Source organism: Salvelinus alpinus, chromosome 4 (assembly GCF_045679555.1).
Source record: "Salvelinus alpinus chromosome 4, SLU_Salpinus.1, whole genome shotgun sequence".
NCBI classification, from domain to species: domain Eukaryota; kingdom Metazoa; phylum Chordata; class Actinopteri; order Salmoniformes; family Salmonidae; genus Salvelinus; species Salvelinus alpinus.
The window spans coordinates 68,768,507-68,792,262 of record NC_092089.1 but is presented as its reverse complement, the minus strand read 5'-3'; the positions used below and the strand labels follow the sequence as shown (position 1 = coordinate 68,792,262).

The 23,756-nt window shown below is 43.9% G+C and overlaps 1 protein-coding gene across 10 annotated transcripts in view; it reads right to left on the bottom strand.

The window, feature by feature from the left end:
• LOC139574308 (disks large homolog 3-like) overlaps nucleotides 1-23,756 on the bottom strand; it is a 141,599-nt gene that overhangs the window by 17,259 nt on the left and 100,584 nt on the right. Inside the window, exon 1 of one of the 10 annotated variants that reach the window (XM_071398772.1) lies at nucleotides 19,283-19,797. The exons of 8 other annotated variants lie outside the window; for them this stretch is intronic. The gene's annotated coding sequence lies outside the window, so the exon portion shown is untranslated. Of the gene's footprint in view, nucleotides 1-19,282; nucleotides 19,798-23,756 lie in introns of those variants that run through there. One more of the 10 variants, XM_071398771.1, reaches the window with a different exon arrangement.

The window sequence follows — 23,756 nt, the reverse complement described above, 5'->3', positions numbered from 1 at the left end:
CCGAGCCACTGCCTGTTCACCCCGCTATCATCCAGAAGGCGAGGTCAGTACAGGTGCATCAAAGCAGGGACCGGGAGACTGAAAAACAGCTTCTATCTCAAGGCCATCAGACTGTTAAAGAGCCATCACTAACATTGAGTGGCTGCTTCCAACATACTGACTCAACTCTAGCCACTTTAATAATAGAAAAATGTATGTAATAAATGTATCACTAGCCACTTTCAACAACAATGTTTACATACCCTACATTACTCATCTCATATGTATATACTGTACTCTATACCATCTACTGCATCTTGCCTATGCCGCACGGCCATCGCTCATCCAGATATTTATATGTACATATTCTTATTCATTCCTTTACACTTGTGCGTATAAGGTAGTTGTGAAATTGTTAGGTTAGATCACTTGTTAGATATTACTGCATGGTCGGAACTAGAAGCACAAGCATTTCGCTACACTCGCATTAACATCTGCTAACCGTGTGTGTGTGACAAATAAAATTTGATTTGATTACAGGGGGTACCGGTACAGAGTCAATGTGTGGGGGCACCGGTTAGTCGAGGTAATAAATATACACACGGCAAGAGTTAAAGTGACTAATGCATAGATAGAGAGTAGCTGCAACACAAGAAGTCTGGGTAGCCATTTGATTAAGATGTTCAGTAGTATTACGTGGGGGTAGAAGCTGTTTAGAAGCCTCTTGGACATAGACTTGGCGCTCCGGTACCGCGTGCCGTGCAGTAGAAGAGAGAACAGTCTATGACTAGGATGGCTGGAGCCTGACAAATTTTAGGGCCTTCCTCTGACACCACCTGGTATAGAGGTCCTGGATGGCAGGAAGCGTGGCCCCAGTGATGTACTGGGTCGTACGCACTACCGTCTGTAGTGCCTGGTATGGCCGAGTAGTTGCCATACCAGGCAGTGATGCAACCAGTCAGGATGCTCTCGATGTTGCAGCTGTAGAATCTTTTGAGGAGCTTAGGACCCATGCCAAATATTTTCAGTCTCCTGAGGGGGAATGGGTTTTGTCGTGCCCTCTTCGCAACAGTCTTCGCAACGGTCTAGTTTGTTGGTGATGTGGACACCAAGGAACTTGAAGCTCTCAATCTGCTCCACTGCAGCCCTGTCGATGAGAATGGGAGCGTGCTCAGTCCTCCTTTTCCTGTAGTCCACAATCATCTCCTTAGTCTTGATCACGTTGAGGGAGAGGTTGTTGTCCTGGCACCACACGGCCAGCTCTCTGACCTCCTCCCTATATGCCGTCTCGTCGTTGTTGGTGATCAGGCCTACCAATGTTGTGTCATCGACAAACTTAATGATGGTGTTGGAGTCGTTCAGGCATGAGTGAACAGGGAGTATAGGAGTGGACTGAGCATGCACCCCCTGAGGGGCCCCTGTGATAAGGATCAGCATGGAGGATGTGTTGTTACCTACCCTTACCACCTGGGGGAGGCCCGTCAGGAAGTCCAGGATTCAGTTGCAGAGGGAGGTGTTTAGTCCCAGGGTCCTTAGCTTATTGATGAGCTTTGAGGGCACTATGGTGTTGAACGCTGAGCTGTAGTCAATGAATAGCATTCTCACATAGATGTCCAGGTGTGAAAGGGCAGTGTGGAGGGCAATGGAGATTGCTTCATCTGTGTATCTGTTCGGGCGGTATGCAAATTTGAGTGGGTCTAGGGTTTCTGGGATAATGGTGATGATGTGAGCCATGACCAGCCTTTCAAAGCACTTCATGGCTACAGATGTGAGTGCTACGGGTCGGTAGTCATTTAGGCAAGTTACCTTCGTGTTCTTTGGCACAGGGACTATGGTTGTCTGCTTGAAACATGTTGGTATTACATAGTCAGGGACAGGTTGAAACTGTCAGTGAAGACACTTGCCAGTTGGTCAGCGCATGCTCGGAGTACACGTCCTCGTAATCCATCTGGCCCTGTGGCCTTGTGAATGTTGACCTGTTTAAAGGTTTTTCTCACATCGGCTGCGGAGAGCATGATCACACAGTCATCCGGACAGCTGGTGCTCTCATGCATGTTTCAGTGTTACTTGCCTCGAAGCGAGCATAGAAGTAATTTAGCTCGTCTGGTAGGCTTGTGTCACTAGGCAGCTCTCGGCTGTACTACCCTTTGTAGTCTAATAGTTTGCACGCACTGCCACATCCGACGAGCGTCAGAGCCGATATAGTATGAGTCGATCTTAGTCCTAAATTGATGCTTTGCCTGTTTGATGGTTCGTCGGAGGGCATAGCGAGATTTCTTATAAGCTTCCGGGTTAGAGTCCCGCTCCTTGAAAGCGGCAGCTCTACCCTTTAGCTCAGTGTGAATGTTGCCTGTAACCCATGCCTTCTGGTTGGGGTATGTTCGTACAGTCACTGTGGGGATGACGTCATCGATGCACTTATTGATGAAGCCAATGACTGATGTGGTGTACTCCTAAATGCCATAGGAAGATTCCCAGAACATATTCCAGTCTGTGCTAGCAATACAGTCCTGTAGTTTAGCTTCTGCTTCATCTGACCACTTTTTATTGACCAAGTCACTGGTGCCTCCTGCTTTAATTTTTGCTTGTAAGCAGGAATCAGAAGGATATAATTATGGTCAGAGGACGAGGGAGAGCTTTGTATGCGTCTGTGTGTTTGGAGTATAGGTGGTCTAGAGTTTTTACCCATCTGGCAGCACATTTAACATGCTGATAGAAATGAGGTAAAACAGATTTAAGTTTCCCTGAATTAACGTCCCCGGCCACTAGGAGCGCCTCCTCCGGGTGAGCATTTTCCTGTTTGCTTATGGCCTTACACAGTTCATTGAGTGCGGTCTTAGTACCAGCATCGGTCTGTAGACAGCTACGAAAAATACATTTACACTATCTACCTAGAGAGTTTCTCATGATAAGCTGTAGACCACACTACCTCAGGCAAGCAAAACTTTGAGACTTCCTTAGATATTGTGCACCAGCTGTCGTTTACAAATATACATAGACCATCACCACTTGTTTTACCAGAGGCTGCTGTTCTATCCTGCTGATGCAGTGTATAACCCCCCAGCTGTATGTTATTCTTGTTGTCGTTCAGTCACGACTCAGTGAAACATAAGATATTACAGTTAATGTCCCGTTGGTGGATATATGTGCTTTTAGCTCATCCAATTTATTTTCCAGCGATTGTACGTTAGCCTGTAGTATGGATGGCAAGGGCAGATTAGCCACTCATCGGCGGATCCTCACTGGGCACCCCGATATCTTTTCTGTCTCTTTCTCCTGTGAATGACCGGGATAAGGTTCTGGTCTCTGGAGTAATTCCCTCTCGTCCGACTCATTAAAGAGAAATTCTTCATCCAGCTCAAGGTGAGTAATCGCTGTTCTGATTTCCAGAAGCTCTTTTCGGTCATAAGAGAGATGGTAGCAGCAGCATTATGTACAAAATAAGTTACAGAAAATGCAATTTTTTAAATAGCACGGTTGGTTAAGAGCCCATGAAACGGCAGCCATCCGGAGCTACTGATAATGGTTGCTAAGCAGCGCCCATTACTAGGTTGTTACCTTATGGCAGTTCCAAAGTTTGTGAGGCATGTCCAGGGCTCTAAAGTGTGTCCAATTTGGTCACATATTAGGGGTGTTTTTACACTGTTGCTACTTGCTGTTTATTATCAATGCATAGTTACCTTGCCCCTACATACATGTACAAATTATCTCGACTAACCTGTATCCTCGCACATTGACTCAGTACCCCCTTTGTATAGCCTCATTATTTTATTGTGTTCGTTTTATTTTAGTTTTTTTTGTTTTTCCCCCCACTTTCGTTTATTTAGTAAATATTTTCTTAAACTGCATTGTTGGGTAAAGGCTTGTAAGTAAGCATTTCACAGTAAGGTCTACACCTGTTGTATTCGGCGCATATGACAAATAACATTTGATGGTACAGGTATTCGATACGAGGACCTTGGTTCAGTACGTGTTGTGCACCAAAATGAATACATAAATATTAACCAAATGAAAACACTAGGCCTATAGGATAACTATGCAGTGTTGTAGGCCAATGCCGCAAGTAAATCTGACCTGAAAACCTTTCAGGCTATTCTGTTAAAACTACAGCAGCCTATGCGCACGTTATAATCAAAATTCTAATTGGCACATTTCAAACTGGCCTTTGTGAGGTGCAGCCAGAAACTAGTTCTGTACGATGGCGAGTGGTGGGGTTGATAAACCAGAATTAGAAGATCCTCCATCATTGTTTAAATCTTGGCTTCCAAGTAGATTACAACGGCGATGGACAGAGTTGTGGATAAAACGTTAACAGTATGTCGCCACGCTCAAAGAAAACGGCCTATGCAGCTGCCAACATTTCAAATATGTTGACAAATACGCTGACGGCACCCCAGTATATCAGAGCAAGACAGAAACGCAAAGAAACAACATTGGCTCCCCTATGCATTCAAGTAGCCCTTGGTAGCCGGTTCTGACCAAAGAAATTACAAGAGCGATAGGTACGCTATTTTGTTTATATGCAGTTTTTGGTTTATAGCCGTGGATATGCGCCCATTCTCGGTGGTTGAGAATAGGGGATTCCAGCATCTCGTGAAAGTGCTCGGGCCACTATACGAACTTCCCTCTTGCACCAATTTCAGCAAACAGGAAGTACCCACCCTATATTAGCAAACCAAAGCTTTCAATGAATTGGCTAACTGTGTTGCGCTTACATAAAAAGGCCCAGTGAAGTCGAAAACGGGATTCTTTAAAAATATATATATTTCCACACTATACGGTTTGAATAATACTGTGCAATTGTGAAAATGCTGCTAATGCCCTTTTAGTGTAAGACCTGTTTGAAAAGGCCTCCTGAAAATTCAGCCTGTTTTGGTGGAATGGAGTTTTGTCCTGCCTGGTGCAATCACCAGGCGGTACATTAGTTAGACCAATAAGAGTTCCAAACCTGCCAATAAAAGCTAGTTTACGGTTGTCCCCTCCCCACTTCCAGTAAGGTACTTAAAACCCAGAAAAGATTTGATATTGAGAAAAAAAACAGCTGCATTGGACCTTTAACAGTGACAACCCATCACATTACTATTATGAGAGTCACAAGTGTGCATCTGGCACTGAAGGAGGCAGTGTCATGGTGCATTGGTAAACAAGTAGAAAGTGGGAATTTACCACATGCAACTGAAAAATCTACTTGAACGGTCCATAAACTAGTAATTACTAGTGGGAAACTCGTCTATCATCCTGAGCACCCACTTCTCCCACATGGTGACCTCTGACATCAACTACTAAGAAAAGGGCCTTTAGAACAGCATTTTTGGGAGTTAGACTTGAATAAAGTCAGTGACGTGCACATGTCTGTACCATTTCAGCCATTGGAGAAGCAGTGCATTTCAATGTTTAAAAAAAAATCAGTGCTGCTTCAGTCACTGGAAAATAAGGAATTGTCAGTGTAGATGGAGAAATTCAGTTCCATTTCAGTCAAATAGGATCCAGTTCTTGTCAACGCGTTGACCACACACATGCTGTTCCATTTGTCGTAGAGAAAGGAGAAAAAAAACAGACATTTCAGTCCTGTAGGCCGTGCGCAGGCCATTTATTTTGTGATGCTAAAAAGATGATTATCATCTTGTCCGAAGTGCTCTTGCTGATATGCTGTTCTTGCATTTCTATAAACATATCACTAGACTTATAATTTAATTCTCTATGATGAAGCTCCAGTGATGAAGATCCAATGCTTGTATGGGGGGGTGGGAGCGATAATAGACATGAGAATGGGCTAAATCGCGTCTTAGCCAGGAAGGATATGGGCAGAGGGAGGAGAGCATACAGGGTAATTGACTTTTAGAGGGATGCAGTGACAGAAATGGGAGAGGACAGAAGGTAGAGGGAAGAAGGAAATATGGAGAGATGAGCTCTGAAGGAAGGTCTGTCCGTTCTTGTTCTAGATGAATGAGAAGAGCCTTATGTTTGTAGTGGTGCAGAGGTGTAGGTAATCAGGATAGAAGAAGTGAGTGGCGATGCTTAGTCCTGTTAATGTAAATAAAGCATAGGGTTGCTAACATAACAAACCAATCTCCCAAACCGAGACCAACCATGAGGTGAGTAGCTTTAAATAGACACACTTGAAAAGGATGAAATTGTTTTCCTACGTGTTTGCCCTTGGAGCAAATGGTTGCTGGATTGTGCTTTTTATAGTACAAAACACTTTTTCCAGCCTAGGGATTGGTCAATTGATGTTATTGGTGTTCTTTGTTTTGCACTGTGCTTAGGAGAGTGATTAAAACCAAGATGGCGTAGCAGTGTAGACGTGTTTTGTTTCGTCCTCTCATGTACGTTTGTATTTTTCGTATTTCTTGTGTATATATATATATATATATATATATGTATACGGTGGGGAGAACAAGTATTTGGTGCACTGCCGATTTTGCAGGTTTTCCTGCTTGCGGAGCATGTAGAGGTCTGTCATTTTTATCATAGGTGCACTTCAGCTGTGGGGGACGGGGTCTGGAGCGGAGGTCCAGAGAATCACATTGTATGATTTTTGAGTAATTGGTTTGCATTTTATTGCATGACATAAGTATTTGATCACCTACCAACCAGTAAGAATTCCGGCTCTCACAGACCTGTTAGTTTTTCTTTAAGAAGCCCTCCTGTTCTCCACTCATTACCTGTATTAACTGCACCTGTTTGAACTCGTTACCTGTATAAAAGACACCTGTCCACACACTCAATCAAACAGACTCCAACCTCTCCACAATGGCCAAGACCAGAGAGCTGTGTAAGGACATCAGGGATAAATTGTAGACCTGTACAAGGCTGGGATGGGCTACAGGACAATAGCCAAGCAGCTTGGTGAGAAGGCAACAACTGTTGGCACAATTATTAGAAAATGGAAGAAGTTCAAGATGACGGTCAATCACCCTCGGTCTGGGGCTCCATGCAAGATCTCACCTCGTGGGGCATCAATGATCATGAGGAATGTGAGGGATCAGCCCAGAACTACACGGCAGGACCTGGTCAATGACCTGAAGAGAGCTGGGACCACAGTCTCAAAGAAAACCATTAGTAACACACTACGCCGTCATGGATTAAAATCCTGCAGCGCACGCAAGGTCCCCCTGCTCAAGCCAGCGCATGTCCAGGCCCGTCTGAAGTTTGCCAATGACCATCTGGATGATCCAGAGGAGGAATGGGAGAAGGTCATGTGGTCTGATGAGACAAAAATAGAGCTTTTTGCTCTAAACTCCACTCGCCGTGTTTGGAGGAATAGAAGGATGAGTACAACCCCAAGAACACCATCCCAACCGTGAAGCATGGAGGTGGAAACATCATTATTTGGGGATGCTTTTCTGCAAAGGGGACAGGACGACTGCACCGTATTGAAGGGAGGATGGATGGGGCCATGTATCGCGAGATCTTGACCAACAACCTCCTTCCCTCAGTAAGAGCATTGAAGATGGGTCGTGGCTGGGTCTTCCAGCATGACAACGACCCGAAACACACAGCCAGGGCAACTAAGGAGTGGCTCCGTAAGAAGCATCTCAAGGTCCTGGAGTGGCCTAGCCAGTCTCCAGACCTGAACCCAATAGAAAATCTTTGGAGGGAGCCGAAAGTCCGTATTGCCCAGCGACAGCCCCGAAACCTGAAGGATCTGGAGAAGGTCTGTATGGAGGAGTGGGCCAAAATCCCTGCTGCAGTGTGTGCAAACCTGGTCAAGAACTACAGGAAACGTATGATCTCTGTAATTGCAAACTAAGGTTTCTGTACCAAATATTCAGTTCTGCTTTTCTGATGTATCAAATACTTATGTCATGCAATAAAATGCAGATTAATTGATTAGGGATCATACAGTGTGGTTTTCTGGGTTTTTGTTTTGGATTCCTTCTCTCACAGTTGAAGTGTACCTATGATGGGGGTTGCAGACCTCTGCATGCTTTGTGGGTGGGAGGGCCTGCGGAGTTGTCAGTGTGTCAAGTACTTGTTCTCCCCACTGTATATATATATATATATATATATTCTTTTTTTTTTTTTAATTTTTTTTTTAATCTCTTTTCGATTTTTAATTCGATTATACCTTCCGGTAACCTACCTAACCCAATGTGATACGGAATCGCTATTATTTTTTAACTTTGGAACACATTCAAGAACCCCCAGTAGCTAACCAGCTAATCAGCTACAAGCTATTTAGTCATTTTTAGCCGCTGCTAGCAGCTTTTACCTTCTGCACAGACACCAGCCCTGTTATTAGCCTGGATATTACTCACCAATTTACCAGCATCGGACTGTCTCTCGACAACAACGCCGGATTCCTGCCGTAATCCCTGAGCCACTACTTCTGATCCTCACAGCTAGCTTGCAGCTAGCGCAGCTAGCGCCACTGCCACGAAGCTAGCACCAGTTAGCAAACACAATTCTACAATTACAACCTCTCTTTCGCCATCGCCATCCGGCTTGGATTCTCTGTCGACACGACCACGTCTGGTCTGCAGACGAATACCCCATCCGCTGTGCCCTCAACCGGCCTCCGTCTGAGCAGACCTCCTCCGTCTGAGCAGACCACCCCCGGGCTACTAACTTTAAACGCCGCGTGCTAGCGTAGTGGCGGCTTCCCTGCTCCATCTACGGCTGCCCCCTGGACACTATGATCACTTGGCTACATAGCTGATGCCTGCCGGACTGTCCATTAATTCACGGTACTCCATTCTGTTTATTTGTGTTTTATCTGTCGGCTCTGTGTTTTAACTCAGGCTCTGTGTGTAGTTAATCCGACCCTCTCTGCCTAGTCGTCGCCATTTTTACCTGCTGTTGCTGTGTTAGCTGACTAGCTACTGTTATCTCACCTGTTGTTTTAGCTAGCTCTCCCAATCAAGACCTGCAATCACTTTATGCCTTACTGTATGTCTCTCTCAAATATCAATATGCCTTGTATACTGTTGTTCAGGCTAGTTATCATTGTTTTGGTTTGCATTGGACCCCGTAGTTCCACTCTCCGTACCTCTGATACCTCCTTTGTCCCACCTCCCACACATGCGGTGACCTCACCCATTGAGACCAGCATGTCCAGAGATACAACCTCTCTTATCATCACCCAGTGCCTGGGCTTGCCTCCGCTGTACCCGTGCCCCACCATACCCCTGTCTGCACATTATGCCCAGAATCTATTCTACCACGCCCATAAATCTGCTCCTTTTATTCCTTGTCCCCAACGCTCTAGGCGACCAGTTGTGATAGCCTTTAGCCGCACCCTCATCCTACTACTCCTCTGTTCCTCGGGTGATGTGGAGGTAAACCCAGGCCCTGCATGTCCCCAGGCACCCTCATTTGTTGACTTCTGTGATCGAAAAAGCCTTGGCCTCATGCATGTCAACATCAGAAGCCTCCTCCCTAAGTTTGTCTTACTCACCGCGTTAACACACTCTGCCAACCCTGATGTCCTTGCCGTGTCTGAATCCTGGCTTAGGAAGGCCACCAAAGATTCTCAGATTTCCATACCCAACTATAACACTTTCCGTCAAGATAGAAACGCCAAAGGGGGAGGAGTTGCAATCTACTGCAGAGATAGCCTGCAAAGTTCTGTCATACTTTCCAGGTCTATGCCCAAACAGTTCGAACTTCTAATTAAAAAAATTAATCTCTCCAGAAATAAGTCTCTCAATGTTGCCGCCTGCTACCGACCCCCCTCAGCTCCCAGCTGTGCCCTGGACACCATCTGTGAATTGATCGCTCCCCATCTAGCTTCAGAGTTTGTTCTGTTAGGTGACCTAAACTGGGATATGCTTAACACCCCGGCAGTCCTACAATCTATGCTAGATGCCCTCAATCTCACACATCATCAAGGAACCCACCAGGTACAACCCTAAATCCGTAAACATGGGCACCCTAATAGACATTATCCTGACCAACTTGCCCTCCAAATACACCTCTGCTGTCTTCAATCAAGATCTCAGCGATCACTGCCTCATTGCCTGTATCCGCTACGGGTCCGCGGTCAAACGACCACCCCTCATCACTGTCAAACGCTCCCTAAAACACTTCTGCGAGCAGGCCTTTCTAATCGACCTGGCCCGGGTACCCTGGAAGGATATTGACATCATCCCGTCAGTTGAGGATGCCTGGTCATTCTTTAAAGGTTACTTCCTCACCATATTAGACAAGCATGCTCCGTTCAAAAAATGCAGAACTAAGAACAGATATAGCCCTTGGTTCACTCCAGACCTGACTGCCCTCGACCAGCACAAAAACATCCTGTGGCGAACTGCAATAGCATCGAAGAGCCCCCGCGATATGCAACTGTTCAGGGAAGTAAGGAACCAATACACGCAGTCAGTCAGGAAAGCAAAGGCCAGCTTTTTCAAGCAGAAATTTGCATCCTGTAGCTCTAACTCCAAAAAGTTCTGGGATACTGTAAAGTCCATGGAGAACAAGAGCACCTCCTCCCAGCTGCCCACTGCACTGAGGCTAGGTAACACGGTCACCACCGATAAATCCGTGATAATCGAAAACTTCAACAAGCATTTCTCAACGGCTGGCCATGCCTTCCTCCTGGCGACTCCAACCTTGGCAAACAGCCCCGCCCCCCCCGCTGCTACTCGCCCAAGCCTCCCCAGCTTCTCCTTTACCCAAATCCAGATAGCAGATGTTCTGAAAGAGCTGGAAAACCTGGACCCATACAAATCAGCTGGGCTTGACAATCTGGACCCCCTATTTCTGAAACTGTCCGCCGCCATTGTCGCACCCCCTATTACCAGCCTGTTCAACCTCTCCTTCGTATCATCTGAGATCCCCAAGGATTGGAAAGCTGCCGCGGTCATCCCCCTCTTCAAAGGGGGAGACACCCTGGACCCAAACTGTTACAGACCTATATCCATCCTGCCCTGCCTATCTGTGGTCTTCGAAAGCCAAGTCAACAAACAGATCACTGACCATCTCGAATCCCACCGTACCTTCTCCGCTGTGCAATCCGGTTTCCGAGCCGGTCACGGGTGCACCTCAGCCGCGCTCAAGGTACTAAACGATATCATAACCGCCATCGATAAAAGACAGTACTGTGCAGCCGTCTTCATCGACCTGGCCAAGGCTTTCGACTCTGTCAATCACCATATTCTTATCGGCAGACTCAGTAGCCTCGGTTTTTCTAATGACTGCCTTGCCTGGTTCACCAACTACTTTGCAGACAGAGTTCAGTGTGTCAAATCGGAGGGCATGTTGTCCGGTCCTCTGGCAGTCTCTATGGGGGTACCACAGGGTTCAATTCTCGGGCCGACTCTTTTCTCTGTATATATCAATGATGTTGCTCTTGCTGCGGGCGATTCCCTGATCCACCTCTACGCAGACGACACCATTCTGTATACTTCTGGCCCTTCCTTGGACACTGTGCTATCTAACCTCCAAACGAGCTTCAATGCCATACAACACTCCTTCCGTGGCCTCCAACTGCTCTTAAACGCTAGTAAAACCAAATGCATGCTTTTCAACCGTTCGCTGCCCGCACCCGCACGCCCGACTAGCATCACCACCCTGGACGGTTCCGACCTAGAATATGTGGACATCTATAAGTACCTAGGTGTCTGGCTAGACTGTAAACTCTCCTTCCAGACTCATATCCCGTGGTCCCGTGTGGCTCAGTTGGTAGAGCATGGCGCTTGCAACGCCAGGGTTGTGGGTTCATTCCCCACGGGGGGACCAGGATGAATATGTATGAACTTTCCAATTTGTAAGTCGCTCTGGATAAGAGCGTCTGCTAAATGACTTAAATGTAAATGTAAATAAAGGTTTTATTGCATTTATCTATTAATGTGGTTTTTGAACTGAATAATTTGTTTACAAGCATGATATAGCTGTACTTTTAGTTTATGGTTGAGACAGTTTGTTGGCCATTTGCCAATTGTCATTTCGCAACGAGTTCAAATCAAATGACTGTATCCAACTGGTATTTACGATTTAACATGTAAATTCCAACGTTTACAAAACGCAACATCAGAGTGGAAACTTGAGGCCCAACATAATAATCGCGTCACACAGACAATGCACGGAACATGGTGAATGCTGAACATAGTGAATGACATTTATTTTTCGCACCAAACAGTGGGTTTGGTGAACAGGTACACCCCTATCGCATATGCAACAAAATATTTTGCTGTGCGACCAGGAGTTTAATTTTGGGAGCACTGTGCAACTAGCAAAGAAATCTTCCAGATAATAATTGTTGTAATGATAAGGCTTCGATGTAACGTTGTTTCCGAGTAGAGAGAAAAAGTCATGGTTGCACCATTACTACAGTGAAAACGCCTGGCTTCTAGTCCAACCAGGTTACAAGATCTGACCCATATTACAGGCACAACATTTTTATCTTCCTATAGCGGATCGCCGAGACCGCATTTTACATTCATAAACCATATTGTGGGCCTTCTAAAACTACTCACGGGTCGTTAACCATGTTTGCACTTTGTTAAGTCATGTTACGTCATTGGCTAGCTAGCTAACAACCTGGTAACTTTACCAGTATATCTAAACATCAGGGGGCACAGAAAGAAAGGAAAAAGGAAAGGGAAAAGTGATTTTTTCTTCAGGAGATCAAAGATCATAGATAGGAATGAATGACAGATCTCTTGCCTGTCATCAAACCTGCCACTTTTAAAGAGAGTTTACAATTTTCTATGTAATGCATCTCAATGGGAATATAGTGCTTTTACACAATGTAGAAACCCAATATTTCACAAATTATTTTCAAAAAGTAGATAGAAACCATATACGCCCAATTAGTGTAGCAAGGTATATCTTTCACCTTTGTTGCAAGTGGCAGGGGGAGGGGCTTGGTGTCTGTGTGCGACGGTACACAGTGTACACAGTACAGAAGGAATGAAGGAGACGAGACCAAAAAGAGATAGAACACTCATAAAAACCTTGATTCTTGTGATACAGGGATTAGGAACATCGCTTCTAAAACAAATTTGAAATAATAAAATGCAATTGATATATTGCCCAGCCCTACCTGGAATCACTAATTATTAAATTAAAACAAAATACCCTTTTGGGTGGATTCTTCTTGTTCGGTTTACTGGTTGAAAGGTTGCTGAGATTATATTTGGTTATCAATGCAAAATAACCTACTTTGATGAACAGCCTATAGATCAGATCAAAAGAACCAAGTGACAACACTGCCCGATAGCTGCGGAAGGTATGATATGGCGCGTCTCAATTTTCAGGTAGTACAAAAGTAAGTAGAATGTCGGACGGAAAACGACATTGCAACACCACCAACGTTCCGAATGCATCTCTGTAGAGCTTGCAGTAAGTTTAAATTGAGGCGAATGCTCATGATAATCTTTAGTCTAGTTTGCTCATCTATTAGCACTGATCAAAACATTTTGCAAGCATGTTAGCTATGTAGCCCAGTATTAAAAAAAGGGGATTATTTTGCTCTTGGTCAAGCCTATATCTTGACCAATTGTCTGATTTTGTGTCACTGAATCTCCGTCTGTAGGCCAGAGTATGTGAACGGAGCTGGCGCGAGGAGCGTGCCCAATTTCACTGGAGTGTGGAGCGAGATTCCCAAAGGTGGGAGTGTCGCTCCAATAGCGCTCACTTCAGGAGATCAGGGCATGCGCAGCCCAGCATGCATTTGTAGTTTACTTGTGTGCTGGCATTGCCCCTTGCTTTAGCTACTGTCATGGAGTTAGCTAAATATTTTCATAAAGAAACTGATAAAACACACAGGTGCTAAATCAAGGTGACTTACAAAGATGAGGACAAAGAGCAAGAGGGAGTGCGGTGATGTAGAGTCCACAACTAAAGAAGCCTTGTGGAATATGAAAAGAAACGTATCCCAAAAGCATGGTGTACTTATTACTACGTGCACATGCTAAAAGAAAGGACCGAGGTGGGTAGATAAGTGTGTCATCGTAGCAAAGTATTTATAACCAACATATTTTATTTTTACTTTAAAAACTAAACATTTCATTCAGTGTTGTTCTATTATCTATTCAATAGGCCCTAATTGATTTTGGCCCAATAGCCTGAAGCCACAGACTGGCCAAACTCGTGTTTCAAAAAATGTACTCAAAGGCACAAAGTAATTTTTCCATTTCATTTGTATTTAATTCTAGGTCACAGTCTATAGGTGCAATTTATAGAATATAATGATTTAATAAAACAAAATGTTGTTGAAATGCTGACTGCTTTATGTCTCTACCAGCCTACTGTGTCACACTCGCAAATCTTTCACAATGCATTTCTTTGTAGGCTATAGCCTTGAAATAATATAGCCTAAATCCTTTATTTTTCATTCCTTCTTAGGCTCCCTGTCTGGCTCCTGACCCATCTAGTGTGTTTATATTATGTTTAATATGACATGAAGCCTATTTGAAATGTGCGCTTCTTACATTCACCTTTATTCAAATACTTTTCATTCAAATCCATATAGTTTGGTTTCAATACTTAAAAATCAACTGGTAGGTCCAGGTAGTCACTAAAATAGATGGGTGTTGGTTAAATTGTGATTTTAATGAATGTACCGAATTTGGAGTTGCATTTTTTTCTTCTTCCTGTGAACACTGAGGGTTTCTTTGCGGAGCGGTTGGAAAGAACATGAAGTGCTGGAGCGGGTGCACTGCTCATGGAGCGGGATTTCCAACTCTGCTCACATGCTCTCGGCTGTAGGCAAATTTGGTTATTTTACCTCTGGCTGGGCAAACAAGTGGAGGTGGTAGCTCATGTATTTGTTTGCTAAATCTATCAGACACATTCAGCATGTTATAACGTAGCATAAATCAAGTGTATTATTTTGCTATTGACTCAAGCATAGGTAACTCGAAAAACCCGCGGAGGTTGTGTAATATGAACACGAAACTCATTTCCTGTGGGTATCATGATGAGGATAGTCCCAAATGAACACCATACGCCTGCTCCCTACTAGGCGTAGAATCCACACCCAGGTGTAACTCATAGAAGGGCTTACTCCCAGGTGGAGTAACAGGTATAATTTTTCAAGTCCGGCGTATAGTGAATTTTACGTTGGATGTAACGACCCAATTACGACCAACTGGTGCAACAGGCCCCAGAGCACTAGTGGAGGAGGTCCATTAACCAACAGTCGCCTCATTGTTTAGGGCTGGTTAAGTACTGCCAGTACTTCAACAAATACTGATTTGTGAGTGTCCTTCATTGTCTAACAGTAAAAGCACAATACTACAAAAGGCACTATTGTATTGACATGCCTTGAGGCATCGTACATACACTATGGAAAATGCATTTTAGAAAATGTGATTTTAAGATATTGCTAGCTGTTCCTGTTCAACCGACTCCGGGGAAGTAGATAAAATGCTTCATTGCCAAAATCTCGAACTATCCCTTTAATATGGAGGGAATTTGCAGTCATTGGAGCTAGGGCTGTGGCCGTCGTGAAATTTAAATCAGCCGGTGATTGACAAGCAAATAACTGCCGGTCTCATGGTAATTGACCGTTAATTAACATGCACATTTAGCATCTCCTGGCCTCCACACATCCTACAAACCACTGATGCAGAGCTTTGGAACATCTACATTTTAAAAAGTCTAACAAAACTATGCAATATAGCCTACACCTTCACAATAAATCAATTATATATTTTAGACAGGTTTAAAGAAAAATTATATGAAGAAAATGTAGTCTATTTCATAAGAACAGAATAGCATACTCGGAGTTCCTTATGTTAGGTCCTGATCTGGCTATGCCATATGGCTGTGGGCTACAGTAGCTCATTTAGGAAACACAATTTACTTAGAATTCCGTGGCACTGTATTACTTTATAGTATGAAGAATACAATTGAACAAAGCTGAATAAAATAAAGGATATTTTCTCCAAATGATTTGAGGGAGTGTGCACGTGGCTATTCTGTGTTGAGCAGTTAACAAAAAAAATAGGTAGACCTATATGCTAAGAGTTCTTGATGTAACTTTAGTTGTTCTACAAGAGTTGGCCTATACATTTAGATTTTTAATACATGCAACTAATGAGGATTTCAAAAAAAGTTGTTTGAAAGGCATTTTTGGAGCAGGCTGTACACACGTCAGTCTCTCATTCACAATTATTGTATTTTTTACCCCTTTCTCTCCCCAATTGGTAGTTACAGTCTTGTCCCATCGCTGCAACTCCCGTACGGACTCGGGAGATGCGAAGGTCAAGAGCCGTGCGTCCTCCGAAACACAACCCTGCACTGCTTCTTAACACAATGCTCGCTTAACCTGGAAGCCGTACACCTGGCGACAGTGTCAGTGTGCCTGGCCCACGACAGGAGCCACTTGAGCGCGATGGGACAAGGACAACCCAGCCGGCCAAACCCTCCCCTAACGACGCTGTGCCAATTGTGCGCCGCCTTGCCAATTGTGCAACGCTGTGCCAATTGTGATGCAGTGCCTTAGACCACTGGTCCACTCGAGAGGCCCCGCTCATTCACAATTTGACAAGCACTTGATAATGCCTCGAATTTCCCGGCAGCATCCCCTTTGTGTGGCTGTAATGACGCCTAAAAAAATCCATGCCTTTTGCGTCCATTGGCCATTGTGCCTTTGGGCTAAATATAATAATTCCCTTCTCCCCGAGTGCTGCGTGCTCTGAAGCACCTCTCACTCACATGGCTCTCCATCATGTGATCGGGTCTTTCTCACAGGCTACAAGTGAAGACAGACATCGCAGACGCAACTGCATGTGTCCTTATCCAAATGCACGTGTCCACATTTACATTTCATCAGCCAACATGAGTAGGCCTGACAAACAGCAAAAGCACTAGCCTATGTCAATCTACTATCCCCCATTGTACAAAAGTCAACCTATTCTATTCTGTGCGAGAAATAAATATTCCAAACATAGTCTGGGACAGTTGTGGGATGCAATAGATCCCAAATTAATACATCCACTAGCATCAAAAACACTTTATTTTTTACGCAATGAGGATGATGCAACAGATCAGAACATTTAGCTTAAAATATTGATAGCCTAATAGTTTATTTCTTCACATTATAAGCGCAGCAAAGCCCACACGGCAGTAGGCTTTAAGAGCAAATGTTCCATTAACAGGAAAACACCATTATCAAAAGTGACCGCAAATGCGATTTACATGTAATGCTTTAATTATAAAGTTGCATTTTAATGGTGAACATTTTCTTCCCCAAACTTGAAACTCACTCGCTGCTTACGTATGTCAGTTAGGCTCTACACCCCTTGTAAAGTGGATTCATGTGCTTAATTTTAAGAAATTATTTGGCCACTTTTGAAGTTGTGATACAAACCGTATCAAAACATATAGGCCTAAGGGCTAGGCTACATGAGGTGTGCGACTAGAATTACATTAAAAAAAAATGTTTTTACATTGATGCCCAGAGTAAGGCAAGAAACATTCACAAGTGATAGGCTAATATGGTCACCCATCAGACTATTCTTGATTTAAGCTCATCTTTACATATATTATTTTGATTTAGAATGGACCATTACCATGCACCTGTCTCCAAACAGGGGCAGAGGACAAATACACCTACACACTTAAATAGCAAATGGAGGAGGCTTTTCCAAAGGTTCATTTTCATGCCAGCCAGGTAGGCTATACCAGATAGAAAGCACGCAGAAAATATATATTTTAAAATAAGTGTTGTAGTTGAGTCCCGATTTTCATGGCACAACCATTGGCGACTCAACTTCTCCTGACTTGGATTTGCACGTTGACTGGATAGGCTCTTATGAGAAGCAAAACATTAGCTGCACTGTGCACATAGCAGTGAGGGTTCTGTTCTCAGAAGTGGGAAGGATGTGCCACAGCCTACATCAACTGGTGAGCTGTAACCACCAGTCAACCATTTAGTTTTGACTGGTTAAGAAACACTGCTTTACAAAATTTCAAACAATACCAGTATTGCGTTTAATAGTAAAACAGTCTAGCTATGTCTCTCTCCCCTTGAGTATAGACGGGTTGGTTGTTTGGCAACAAAACCAACGCGTGCACTATGGAGCAAAACAGACAGGGTTGGCTTAGCTTGTTGACATGTAAACTTTATTTGTTTTCCAATGTTCATTTAAAACATAAATAAAGTTGCACAATGAGCACGTCAAAAATACATCAGTTGATGGTTAGCTAGCTAGCGAATTTTTGCATAGACAATCAAAACAAGACGTGGTATCAAGAACAAGAAAAAACGAACTGAAAGAGTAACTTAGAATTCCCCAGTTTCTTGTCATTGTTGCTTGCTATCCAGAATCACAACACAGGGCATTCTGTCCTATTGAAGAGTGCGCATAGTTTGACGTTCTCAGCTATGTCTATAAAATAAAGTAGGCTGGTACTTGGACTTCTGACAAAGGGACTCGACCACAACACTGAAAAAAAGCGAACATTGTTATAGGCTAATATTTGAGCCAAACAAAACCGCACTAGCCATGGCAAAATGAATAGCATTTCAGGAAATTGTTAACAGAAATGATCTCCGCTCAACGGAAAAATGTGTAGAACTGGAACGTTAGAACATTAGTTTATAACAGTAATATTTTCTTTACGCAGCCAATATACATTTCTAGTAACGTTAGGTAGTAGAGAGTTAGTTTAAACTTCCTCCTCCAATGAATTCTGGAGGTCAAAATAATGTCTACCAAATCGGTTCATTTTTAAACGTTGAGAAGACGTTACTTGTTTTGCTAACATACTGTATGGTCCCTGGACTGGGCAAGAAAAGTAAAAAAAAACTATATATATATATTTTCAGCTAATGAGCAAAGATGCCTTTCGTGTCTACAAATCAATAAGAACACTGACAGCAGTAATTTAGATAAATCCTGACGCTCTACTTTGGACATTACAAGCTCTTGCGCTATAATTCAACATTTGTACCTAGCTGACTAATAAGTCTACCTACAGTAACACTTTTAGCTACCCCCTTGACACATAGCCAACAAGCTAGACTGCGTCGGTTAATTCATTTGGCTAACTAACCAGGTAGTTAAATTAATGAACTAGCCAACTAAGTTAGGTCGCTACCTTTGGTGGAAGCTGGCGAGCCAAGGGTACATTGCTAGCTACAGTAACTTAGCGGCATAGAATCCAATGTTACATTAATTTATATCTACCTAGCTAATTCCACACTGATCCTAGCATCGGCCTTAGCTAAGAATAGCATTTAACAAAGGGCGAAAACAGGAGCTAATCCACGTAGCAGCCTTAGCTAATCAATTGAGTTTACCACGCAATTTGCATGGGCAACAGAAAACCATATCTAGCTATAATGGCAAGTTACTGTCGTTAACCGGCTCAGAAAGGTTGCAAGACGATAGCAAAAGACACGTACCGACAACATGTGTGCCTGGTTCCAATGAAATTCCAGTGTATTATTTACACGAGAGAAAAGTTATTCCTGTTCATTTCCTCACCTCTTTTCGGTGCAATTCTGTGTTACTTCACAGCCCGTGGTATATTAATGCCCATCCCCCCTCCACATTTGGGTGATGCTGAGAAAGTTCCTGTTTTTCCACCTTTTCCTTTCTTCTCCTACTACGTTATTAGCAGGCTAGCTATTTCCTCGCGCACGCTCTGTATTTATATTCGCGTCCCTCTGCCGGCCCTCACTCCGGTTTGCTTTGTTTCCTTGTTCCTTCCCGAGTCCAGTGACCGCAAAGACGGATACACTGCACACAGGAGCTTGGACTTGAAATAGGGGAAAGGACAACACAGCCCTTCGGTTGCCCGACTTGCAATTGGCTCTACACTTCAGCCTGGATGTACAGCGAATGTAAGCAGAATCTGAATCCCGCCACAAGCAGCCAATCACACAACACTCTGTACTGTCTTCATTTGCAAACCAGACTCTCTTCAAGATAACAAAGCCAGACCAGGTAAGGGCTGCATGTTGTCAAGCCTATAACACTGCAGTAGTTTAAACATATTTGGACACGTTTCATTTACATGTCACGTGGTTCTGAAACATTGGTTTTACTATATTGTACACGGAACAAAAATATAAACGCAACATGTGAAGTGTTGGTCCCATGTTTCATGAGCTGAAACAAAACATCCCAGAAATGTTCCATACACACATCTTATTTCTCTCTAATTTTGTGCACAAATTTATTTACGTCCCTGTTAGTGAACATTTATCATTTGCCAAGATAATCCATCCACCTGATAGGTGTGGCATATCAAGAAGCGGATTAAACAGCATGATCATTACACAGGTGCACCTTGTGCTGGGGGAAATAAAAGGACACTAAAATGTGCATTTTTGTCACACTACACAATGCCAAAGATGTCTCAAGTTTTGAGGGAGTGTGCAATTGGCATGCTGACTGCAGGAATGTCCACACCTCTCTGGTTCAGAGGGATTGGGTTAAATGCGGAAGAGTGTTGAATGCATTCAGTTGTACAACTGGCTAGGCATCCCCCTTTATGTTTGAATTTTTTCACCAGAGTTGTTGCCAGAGAATTGAATGTTAATTTCTTTACCATAAACCGCCTTAAAGTAATTTTTGATTAGTTAGGAGGTCGTCCAACAGGCCTCACAACCGCAGACCACGACGTGTATGGCGTCCTGTGAGCAAGCGGTTTGCTGATGTCAACGTTGTGGACACTGTCCCATGGTGGCGGTGGGGTTATGGTATAGGCAGGCAGAAGCTACGGACAACAAACACAATTGCATTTTATCGATGGCAATTTGAATGCACAGCGATATCGTGACGAAACCCTGAGGCCCATTGTCGTGCCATTCATCCGCCGCCATCGCCTCATGTTTCAGCGTGATAATGCATGGCCCCATGTCACAAGGATCTGTACACAATTCCTGGAAGCTGAAAATGTCCCAGTTCTTCCATGGCCTGCATACTCAGACATGTCACCCATTAAGCATGTCTGGAATGCTCTGGATTGATGTGTACGACAACATGTTCCAGTTCCCGCCAACATCCAGAAACTTCGCACAGACATTGAAGAGAAGTTGAACAGCATTCCACAGGCTCCAATCAACAGCCTGATCAACTATGCGAAGGAGATGTGTCCCGCTGCATGAAGAAAATAGTGGTCACACCAGATACTAACTGCTTCTCTGATCCACACCCCTACCTGTGACCAACAGACGCATACTGTATCTGTATTCACATTCGTGAAATCCATAGATTAGGGCATCATTCATTTATTTCAATTGACTGATTTCCTTACATGAACTGTAACTCAGTAAAATATTTGAAATTGTAGCATGTTGCATTTATATTTTTGTTGAGTATATATTTATATTAGTAGGTCTACACTTTAAAGAAAGAAATACAAATAATGTAAGCGCTGGTTTGCTTAACTAGACCGCCTGTATGCCCCTCATGTAACTCAGTCTTCAGTAAGACCAAGATGATTATTCAGCACATCTGTTCCACAACATAAAGATCAAGATGACTTTGGAAGTAGAAGCAAGAATGAGCTGTTTGTGCAGTTGCTCAGCAGCCCCCTACTGCACATAAACTGACTTGAGGTTGCTTTGGATGACAGCGACTAAAATGTAAAGTATGTGGGTTACACCCTGACTAGAACAGACACGTTGTGTGCGCAAGTGATGAAAAATAAATGTACACATATACTTAACAAAAATATAAACGCAACATGTAAATTGTTGGTCCCATGTTTCATGAGCTGAAATAAAAGATCCCAGAAATTTTCCACACAAAAAGCTTATTTCTCTGAAATTCTGTGCACACATTTCTTTACATCCTTGTTCATGAGCATTTCTGCTTTGCCAAAATAATCCATCCACCTGACAGGTGTGGCATATCAAGAAGCTGATTAAACAGCATGATTAATACACAGGTGCACCTTGTGCTTGGGACAATAAAAGGCGACTCTAAAATGTGCAGTTTTGTCGCACAACACAATGCCACAGATGTCTCAAGTTTTGAGGGAGCGTGCAATTGGCATGCTGAATGTCCACCAGAGTTGTTGCCAGAGAATTGAATGTTCATTTCTCTAACATAAGCCACCTCCAACATTGTTGTAGCAAATTTGGCAGTACGTCCAACCGACCAGACAACCGCAGACCACATGTAACCACGCCAGTCCAGGACCTCCACATCCGGCTTCTTCAACTGCGGAATCGTCTGAGACCAGCCACCCGGACAGTTGATGAAACTGTGGGTTTGCACAACCGAAGAATTTCTGCACAAACTGTCTCAGGGAAGCCCATCTGCATTCTCACCAGGTTCTTTACCTGACTGCAGTTAGGCGTCGTAACTGACTTCAGTGGGAAAATGCTCACCTTCGATGGCCACTGGCACGCTGGAGAAGTGTGCTCTTCACGGATGAATCCCAGTTTCAACTGTATCGGGCAGATTTCAGACGACATGTATGGCGTCGTGTGGGAGAGCGGTTTTCTGATGTCAACGTTGTGAACAGAATGCCCCGTGGTATTGGGGTTATGGTATGGGCAGGCATAAGCTGCGGACAACAAACACAATTGCATTTTATCGATGGCAATTTGAATGCACAGCGATACCGTGACGAAACCCTGAGGCCCATTGTTGTGCCATTCATCCGCCGCCATCGCCTCATGTTTCAGCGTGATAATGCATGGCCCCATGTCACAAGGATCTGTACACAATTGCTGGAAGCTGAAAATGTCCCAGTTCTTCCATGGCCTGCATACTCCCCAAACATGCCACCATGTTTGGAATGCTCTGGATCGACGTGTGCAACAGCGTGTTCCATTTCCCACCAATATCCAGCAACTTCGCACAGCCATTGAATAGTGGAACAACATTCTACAGGCCACAATCAACAGCCTGATCAACGTTTATTTTCTTTTTTTTGTGTGTTTTACCTCTTTTTTAACCCAATTTTGATCTTGTCTCAACGCTGCAACTCCCCAACGGGCTCGGGAGGCGAAGGTCGAGTTATGTGTCCTCCGAAACATGACCTGCCAAACCACGCTTCTTAACACCCGCCCGCTTAAACCGGAAGCCAGCTGCACCAATGCGTCGGAGGAAACACCGTTCAACTGACGACCGAGGTCAGGCTGCAGGCACCCGGCCTGCCACAAGGAGTCGCTAGAGCGCGATGAGCCAAGTAAATTGGCCACGCTGGGCCAATTGTGCGCCGCCCTATGGGACTCCCGAACACAGCCAGTTGTGACACAGCCTGGGAACAAACACGGGTCTGTAGTGATGCCTCTAGCACTGCGATGCAGTGTCTTCGATCACTGCGCCACTGAGGCTCGCTGATCAACTCTATGCGAAGGAGATGTGTCGCGCTGCATGAGGCAAATAGTGGTCACACCAGATACTGACTGGTTTTCTGATCCATGCCCCTACCCTACCTATTTTTTAAGGTATCTGTGACCAACATATGCATATCTTGTATCCCCAGTCATGTGAAATCCATAGATTAGGGCCTAATGAATTTATTCCAATTGACTGATTTCTTTTTTTGACTGATTTCCTTATATAAAGTGTATCTCAGTAAAATCTTAGAAATTGTTGCATGTTTACATTTTTGTTCAGTGTACATGTTATTCAATAATTTCCTAAACTGCTCGAGCGTGTGCGTAGCCAGATGCTAAAATATGACTTGCTCGACGCGCTGCAAGTCCCTCTTCCATCTACTCATTGGTTTTCATGAGCACACTAACGCATGTGGGTGATTGAAAGATGAAGCGAGGAGAGATTATTCAAAGATAACTAACTAGGTTTCCCATTTTATCTGTGGATTAATCGTCAAAGTAGAGAAACATATGATTGTGTATGACTACCGGTCAAAATTCAACAAAGATCCAGCAAAAAATAAAAAAGACTATA